Raw genomic sequence first — 9,367 nt, 5'->3', positions numbered from 1 at the left:
GCAGTCACAGCTTCTCTCGTGTTCGTATTTTGCTTTTCAATAAGAGGAGTGACTAGGGTTAATAGATCCTCGAACTGATCCTGATCTAATCTTATGTGGCCGGGTCCTTTTCATGCAGTTCCCTGAACAGTCTGAAGGCGACGCTCTTTTCTTCTTTTTAGCCAATGGTGACTCCACAGCCTCTTCTTTGCTTTCCTCTTTCGCGCCTCCTTCTTTTTGAGTAATAAGAGCATAGCATAGGCTGCAATGTGCTCATCCATCTCGCTGCTATTCTTGTGGGAGATAAGACTATGGACAATGTAAAATGTTTGTTATTGTTAAGTGTACAAGTCTGACTCGGCAAGCAATACCGAATATGACAGACTAGCCGAAATGGTAAGAAACTCGGCTGAATGCCGTCTGACCAAAACTGACTGCAAGTTCCCTCAAACTTGGCGTGGCAACATAGCCTAGTATTGGCAATTTCCATCGGGGAAAAACACCTGTGACCACGCCATAAGGAATATGATGGCTTGCGGCAAGAGGATACAGGGAAGTAAGGGTAATAGAAGAGGCAGGGACTGAAGGAAAATAATGCATATACGAGGTGACGCAACAGTTAACCCAAGGTGTCCCATTGACAAAAGGGTACGTCACAATGTTTTGTCACCGTGACTCTCATTGACATACCCATACATTTTGCAATTGTGAGGTCCATCATTTGCACATTTTTCAAATTTCGCGCAATATTTGGTACGTATACATGGGACTCCTTCCTCTACCAGCCACCAGGCGGGGACACTGCCTTACCCCGCATGACCTCCCTCCCCTGCACGCCATTGTCTCTGCAACTCACTTGTTACCAGTGACCTGGCCAGTAAAGATATGACGCGCCACAGTACGAATTTCAAGGCGAGAGTGATTCCCCAGTCGATGATGATATGGAGGACAAAGATTATGTGGCGCCTGAGGAAGAAATGAGCAGAAGTGATAAGATAGCATCGCCGAGGAAGGTGACGTATGTTGATGTGTTCAGTGAGTGAAACAACACTTGTATCGCGTATTGTGTGAAAACCAATATATTTTTGTACTAAATATAAATTTGTACCAAATGAGCAAATATCTACTTATTCTCATTTGCAATAGTTAGTTACACTGAAAATGCAACACCCGCAGCACAGTTCCAGAGAACACGGTACCAGGTATTTAAAGGGTCACCTGTTTAGACCACTTCTAAGCTCAGGTAAGCACTTTTGGGGGCATTTTTCCGATGTTTCTCATAAAAAGCGAAGGTTTTAGCCAAAATATATATTTTTTTTTTAATCTGCTGAGATTGGGAGGAGTCGGTAGTGAAAAATCGGTTGGGATGCGACAGCCTAGATAACAAAGCAGAACACGATACCACAGCTGTATCTTCGTTGTCTCTTGATATTGTGTTTTTTGCTTCTAATTTTATCTGGTTGTTGTTATTTATTGGCGAATGCTCTCCGCTGCCCATCACGATGGGGTTTATTTGTCCACATAAAATAATTTTAACATAACCACCCACACAGCTACTGTGGGAATCAGCATTAATTCCACAAGCATTCTGTATTATAGCTATAGACAATTAAGGAATAACATATTCACAAAAATTATCAATGAAGTGATAATGACTAGTCAGTTTATATACATCTGCCTCAGTGCTTTTTTTTTTTTTTTTTTTTCTATGATGAGGATTCGAAACGGACGGATCATGCCTGGACCAATTTCACAGGACTCCATGATAACATAGTAATCTGTTATATGCTATGTATGTTACAAACATGAATGTTTTGCAAGTGAATAGCAAGGAAATGTTTTGGATCCAGATTAATTAGGTTTCTCACCATTCACCTCGTAGCACAGTATCAAACTACCACTCACGATTGTCTATCCGCCTGCCCTCTTTCTAACCCTGACTTCCACTTCCTTCCACCGAGGGGGTACAGAAACTTTGGTGCATGGGTGTACCCATATGGATGGGCTCTATATTTATATTGTGCAGTGACTTATAGGTCCTGCATATAGCACTGAAGTCAGTAGGATTGGATCCCAGGTTATGTTTATTCTCCATACTCACAAAATATCACTATGGAAATGGAAATACGTCGCAACTACTGCATTGCACCCTTACTTCATGTTTTGTTTACCTCAGTCAACTATTAAGAAATGCTACTTGCGATCAGCAAACACTTCCTAAGTTTATTTTTATAAAGCTGGTGTGATTGGCTGGGGTCTCAGAACGCATTTTCTGAGGGAAAGTTTGCTTTTCGTGGAAAGGCACAGCAGACGTGCCTTTAAAATTGATTGAATATGGGAATTGGGTGAGCCATCAAAGGCGTCTGACCTGCCATACCAAAAGGGGCCTTTTGTCAACTAGCACCATGGCTAAAGGCTCGTTTTGAATATCTGGCCCCTGGTGCTTCAGTTCTGTCACAAAGGCCTCTGATAGTGGCACTTGCCATCCTACTTCACCTCGGGTGGCCTGCAAACTGCCTTCCAAGCAATCTGATCTTCCAGGGAAAGGAGCAGTGTTGTAAATTTTTCTTGTCCTCATATTTACATACAGATGGTCATTTTGATGTGTGGGTTGTGCATGCTGGGCTGTCTTTAACGGCCTTCCTAAACATTAACCCCGATCTGCCCACTCATCGGGTTTTGCCGTTCCACAATTATTCCTCATCCTCCTTCCACCAAGGGGTTCAGTAATCAACTTTGCCTGGTCCAGCGAACATTGTGCTGCAGTGGAATTGGCGCAGTGTTAAAGCCAATTGGGAGGAACTTCAACTGCTCCTGCCCGAGTTTCTCCCCTTCTTTGTTTGCTTACAGGAAACTGTGGTTGAAGAGAGGCCTTCTCCTTCTCCTGAAGGATGTACATTGACCGAGCATAATTATAAACTGGTGGCACAACTGCTAGGGTATTACACTGGCAGACAACAAAAGACGATGCAAATAAAATGTGCATATTTAAAATAAAGTATAAAAACACTGCGGATAACAAAAAAATAGTTTATAAATTATCAGTTACTTATAAAAGTGGAAGGAGGCCTGCCTCTTGGAGAAAACTAAAGACATCAGTAAAATTGACAGAGGCTCCACCGAACACTGAGGACAGACAGTATGGCACCATCTGTGCCCTGATGACCATGGAGGAATCTCTGTCAGAGATCCCCCAGACTTGGACACTCGACCAGCAAGTAACGGACAGTAAAGGAAACAGGGCTATTATCACAGAACAGTTGAGTCCCACCACCCATCAGGATCCCATGTGTAAGCCGAGAGTGCCGAATGCGAAGCCTGGCAAGAGCCACCTCCAATCTCCTAGGCATAGAGGGGAGAACCCTTGGCACAACCACTCTCTGAAAAACTTCTTCTAGTTTATTATATGCAACACCATCCCACTGTCTCTGCCAACACTTACAAATCACATACCGCAAGTAAGGTGTTACATCAGAAGCAGGAAGCAGGTAGTTGGTACAGGGCCGTCGATGCAGCTTTAGCTTAAGTACCTGCCATCTCATTGCCCACCACACCAACATGCACGGGAACCCAATGGAAATCCACATAATGACCACGATGGCCAAGAAGAAAAAGCCACTCTAAAATTGATGAAACCAGCGAATGGGATGCATTAAAAGACTCCAGTGCAGAGAAAGCACTTCGAGTCACTAAAAATCACAAAACCAAATTGGGGGAGAGGAACTAATGATTTGGAGGGCATATAAAATCGCAGTCAGTTCTGTCATATATACCGAAGCACTACCAGGGAGGCTACCTCCCCTACTATGGGGTGGGAAAACAACACCAAAGCCTACTTCAGTATCAGTCTTCGATCCGTCAGTATAGACAGGGACAAAGCCCTCATGACTTGAGGCATGTTCTAAAAAGGGAGAGGGACACCTGAGAGGGAAGTGACCCATTTTTACCAACAATGGGAATAGTAAAAAAAAAAAAAAAAAAAAAAAAAAAAAAAAACAGGATCTGATGTGGACAGAATATCAGTCTCGAAACAGAGAGGGCTAACATAAAAGTCCAGACCCTGGAATCAAAGGGCTTAGGGAAACTAGGATGGGTGTCATTAACAGAAGATCAGGAATCTTAGGAGACGATGGCACAAGAAACTGAGTCCAGAATGCAGTGAAGACAATACCATCACCTCATTATCAATGACTGGCAACATAAATCTAAGGGGAGGACACCAGCATCCACCAATAAACATGAAATCGGGGATGAACTAAATGCCTCGGTTGCCAGAGATATACCAGTATGATGTCCAGAATTTAACTACCAGAGACAAACATTTGTTGCAGAGAAGTAGATCTCAAACCCATATTCATGTTTAAGAAGGATAAGAGACCTATACAAGAAGAGGAAGTATGGTAAGCTCCCCAAGATGTATGAGCCAAAACCCTCAAAAGACTCAAAGCTTTAATATAAGCTGCCTTAACAGAATGACTCTGAGGAACCCAAGTTAATTGTCTATCAAATATAAGACCCAGAAACTGCATCTCTTCCACACAGGATATTCTCCGACCATAGAGGTACAAGTTGTGGTCTGGGTGAACCAGCCGCACACAGCAAAATTGCATAGCCATTGTCTTTGTTAAAGAAAAACGGAAGCCGCGAGACTCGGCCCACAGAGAAAATTTATTAACAACCAGATGCTATTTTCCCCTCTCTATCAGAGATATTCTAGATGCAGTGAAAGTAACTGAGAGGTCATCTACATATAGTGAGCCTCGTACATCATCAGGAAGTACAATGATTACACTGTTGATGGCCACAGCAAAGAAAGTAACACTAAGAATACTCCTCTACGGCACCCCATCTTCAAGTGCACGGGCATTAGAAAGCACTCGGCTCGGATCCACGACCCCCTCATGGGCAGCCACCATGTCATGGTGGGGGGGCTTGCATGCCCCTATGATCCCACAAGCCTGCTCGTGGATGTAACGACATCTGGCAGGGTCGCCCATGCGGGTAGGGTTGTGGGTGAGGGGTCTGACTAAGCGCTGCCCAAAACGTAGGTTACCCGTATGGGTCATCGGTGCCGCACTCCATAGGGATCACCTTCGTGTTGTCCTGAGTTGGTTGGTTGGGTGTCTGGGCTGGGGGGTGTTGGGGAAGGGGGTCTTTGCACTGGTGGGAGCAAACTTTCGTATCACGGGGTGTCCTTTTGGGGGCACCCTCTGGGGATGAGGTACCCCGCTCCCATCAGCCTGCGCTCGGTCCCCTCACTCCCTGGTAGGCGGTTTCCCTTGGCTCCTGGTGCCAATTTATGTTCATCAATGTCTATATGGATACACCAGACATTTCATTAACCACTCGTGTGGTCGGTGACCAGCCGCACGAGTCGGCATCAATTGGTCACTCTCTGGCCGACGACCCTGTACCCTCCGGGTCATCTGCCATAACTGCGAATCAAAATGCCCTTTCTTTCGAGCTGTTGCCTGGTGTTTTTCCGAGACACACTTATACAATATATATAGTCCTCAAAATGGATAATGGTACTTCCTTCCGGAACCTGAACTGTTTTCAATATTCTCAGTGGTCTAGTTACAGCATGTGGATTTACCTCGAAGGTCTCTTTGCAGGGCGATGGTTCTCTATTGTTAGAAGCCAGGAATGAAGAGGAGAGTTCACGCATCAAGTCTCTAACTGTGGTCATCGGTTATCCTGTATCTACCTCTCGTCATTTGGTCCTAAATCAGTCTCGAGGGATTGTGTATTCTCGTGACTTGATCTCATATTCTGATTCTTCCCTCTTAGAGGGGCTGGCTCCTCAGGGTGTTGTAGAAGTACAGAGAATTATGAAGAAAGTTGATGGGGTTTTATCCCCCATGCCCACTCTTATCTTGATATTTGACAGTCTTACCTTGCCAGAGGTTATCGCTGCTGCGTGGTGGAAGCTAAAAGTTAAACCTTATGTTCCCCGACCTAGAAGATGCTATTATTGTCAAAGATTTGGTCATGTCCGCCGTTCTTGCAGGCAGGAAGCGTCTGGCCTTCCTGAGGTCTGTGGAAATTGTGGTGGAATTTCTCATGGTATGGATGATTGTTCTCGACCTCCTAAACGTTTGAACTGTGGAGGAGCACATGCAGCCTCGTCAAGGGATTGCGAAGTATACAATAATGAATATGAGACTATTTCCGTCCGAACGAAGGAGAAAATTTCCTTTTCCGAGGCAAAGGCCAGGGTCAGGGAGCGGTTCATTTGCCCTTGGGTTACTTTTGCTGCTGTGTTGTCTCGCCCTAAGTCCACTCGGCAGTTGCCCCTGCCATCACACAATGCCCCATCAAATTCTCGGGGTTCTACTTCCCGGCCTTCTCGGCCGGGGGGTTCCACCAAGGGAGTGCAGCCTGGAAGCAGCTGTGCTTCTTCCAGGGAGGTGCCCCCTGTCTCTGGGGGTGTCCCCTCTGTGGTGGTGCTTCCAGCATCTGGGAGTGCCTCCCCCATCCCAGTTCCTCCTGTGACAAACACCTATGTTGATCCTACACCTTGCTTTGACACATCCAAAACTCCCGATGTCCTTCTTGTGGAAGGTAAGCGTCACCGTGGCTCGCCAGAGTGCTCAGAAAGCGAAGCGCTGCTACCAAAGATCTCTGCAGTGGAGCCCACTACTCCTCCTCGGGATGCTCAGGGGTCAGGGCACGTGCAGGCTGGGGATGGCGTCTTGCTGATGACCCAGACATCGCCAGATAGTGGTGGTCCTCAGGTAGTTGATGCGGCTGCTCAGCTGCACGAGGCCTTGCCCTCTCAGGATTCCAGTACTGTGGGACGTGCTACTGATTTTGCTCCTTGTGGTGGCACTGCCTGCTCTATTCCGGCTAGGGCAGTTTGCGGTCCACCTGCCAAACCATCTCTTGCTCCGCCAAAGAAGAAAACCATCGTCCGGCCCTCTTCTTTTTCCTCTAGGTTATCTTCAGCTGGGCGGCACACTGTACAGTCGTGGTCATAAGTAATCACCGATCCTCCAGGACCCCGTGCCTCAGGCTGCTTCGTTTATGCGCAGCAAGTCACAGTGGAACAAGAGGGGCTGAGAGGGAGGGGCCAGAGAGAGAAGGGAAGGTGGGGGGGGGGACAAGTGATGGTGCGGGGGTGGAATGAGGGAGGGAGGGAGGGTAAGTAGGGGAGGAAGAATGAATGCGAAGTGGTGGTCATATTTTTATTTTTTCCATTCAGGGCATGATATAAATGAGTTAATGTTCGGTAGATAAGGAGGCACTACACCTTATTACCGGCGTCAGATAACAAACTTTAGATAGGTGGTGATATCAACGGCTGGCTAGTGAGAGAAATATACCGACTTGATAGATCAAAATTAATATTAGTGCGGAGCCAGATATTTCTGTTTATCAGTATATTTTAAATTCGGACGCAGAATGGAGTCTGGATGGCTTTGATTCCGTAATGTTCAAGAAACGTCCTTTACCCTTACTTGTAATTAATTTTGAAACTAAATATCCTATGCAACCTGTGACATGGCTGTGTCCACAGTAAATATGATCATCCTCTCGGTATACACTCCCTCTATACAGTCACCATCATGTCAGCTATTTTATGGCATCTCTATATGAACAGGCTGTTTAATTGTGCATGAAAGGTAAATAAATTTGATGTCTCTGCACATGGGTGGATATATTAACGATACCACCCATAAAATGTTAGAAGGAAAATGAAACAAAATCCTACCCAGACTCCCAAAATATTTGTCAATGTTTACTGACATTGGTAAAGCCAAAGCAATTAGGAAGGGAAGGTGGGTGGGGGGACGAGTGATGGTGAAAGGGTGGAGTGAGGGAGGGGAGATAGGGTAGGTAGGGGAAGGTGAATGAAATGCGAAGTGGTGATCACATTATTTGTCTGTTTTCTTTCATTCAGGGCATGATATACAGTAGTTCATATTCGGTAGTTAATGCTGCATTACATCTTGTATAGCGGCGTAAGATAATAATCTTTAGACTGGTGATGATATCGAAGGCTGGCTTGTGAGAGAAATATACTGACGTGACAGATCAAACATTAGTGCAGAGCCATCGAGACTGTGTGGGCCCAGATTGTCGACGCGTGGGTGCCAGAGAACGAGATGACACAGGCCCGCCTCCTCCAGCACAACAAGGACGAGTGGGAGCTGTTCAGACGAAACCAGCAAACCATCGACAACATTGTTTCCTCGGTGCCACGATGATTACAAGAGGTTATTGAGGCAGGAGGCCAATGAATTACTTACTAAGGCTTTCCTGGTTGCTTTGGCTTTACCAATGTCGGTAAGCATTGACATAGATATATTTTGGGAGTATGGGTAGGATTTTGTTTCATTTTCCTTCTAACATTTTATGGGAGGTATCGTTATTATGTCCACCCATGTGCAGAGACATCAAATTTATTTACCTTTCATGCACAATTAAACGGCCTGTTCATATAGAAATGCCATAAAATAGCTGACATGATGGTGACTGTATAGAGGAAGTGTATACCGAGAGGATGATCATATTTACTGTGGACACAGCCATGTCACAGGTTGCATATGATTTTTAGTTTCAAAATTGATTACAATTAAGGGTAAAGGACGTTTCTTAAACATTACGAAATCAAAGCCATCCAGACTCCATTCTGCGTCCGAAGTCAAAATATACTGATAAACAGAAATATCTGGCTCCACACTAATATTAATTTTGATCTATCAAGTCAGTATATTTCTCACTAGCCAGCCGTTGATATCACCACCTATCTAAAGTTTGTTATCTGACGCCGGTAATAAGGTGTAGTGCCTCCTTATCTACCGAACATTAACTCATTTATATCATGCCCTGAATGGAAAAAATAAAAAAAATAGACAAAAAATATGACCACCCTCCCCTACTTACCCTCCCTCCCTCCCTCCCTCAGTCCACCCCCGCACCATCACTCGTCCCCCCCCCCCACCTTCCCTTCTCTCTCTGGCCCCTCCCTCTCAGCCCCTCTTGCTCCACTGTGACTTGCTGCGCATAAACGAAGCAGCCTGAGGCACGGGGCCCTGGAGGTTAGGTGATTATTTATGACCACGACTGTACACCATAACGGTGCCAGGCAGTCCCTTTCTAAGGGCAGTTCTAAGCAGCAATCTAAATCTGGTTGCTTGCCGAGAGCAAGGTTGTCTCGCCCCTCAACCTGATTCTTCCTTCGCTGTGGGTACTATGGCATTCTCAGCCATTATATTACGATGGAATTGTCAAGGGCAGGTGGTAATTGGGAGGAGCTGTGGACCCTCCTGGCTTATTCATCTTTGTGCGTGTTGTTACGAAACAGAGAGAGATAATGAACACTTCAAGTGAGAATACTAAAATCACTACTGTCCCGCAAAGTTCCAGGTTCAAAACAAAAGAG

The sequence above is a fragment of the Coenobita brevimanus genome, chromosome 55, assembly GCF_032717465.1.
Source record: "Coenobita brevimanus isolate Jiangsu-jjx chromosome 55, ASM3271746v2, whole genome shotgun sequence".
In the NCBI taxonomy this organism is placed as follows: domain Eukaryota; kingdom Metazoa; phylum Arthropoda; class Malacostraca; order Decapoda; family Coenobitidae; genus Coenobita; species Coenobita brevimanus.
Note: the sequence above shows the minus strand (reverse complement) of the source record.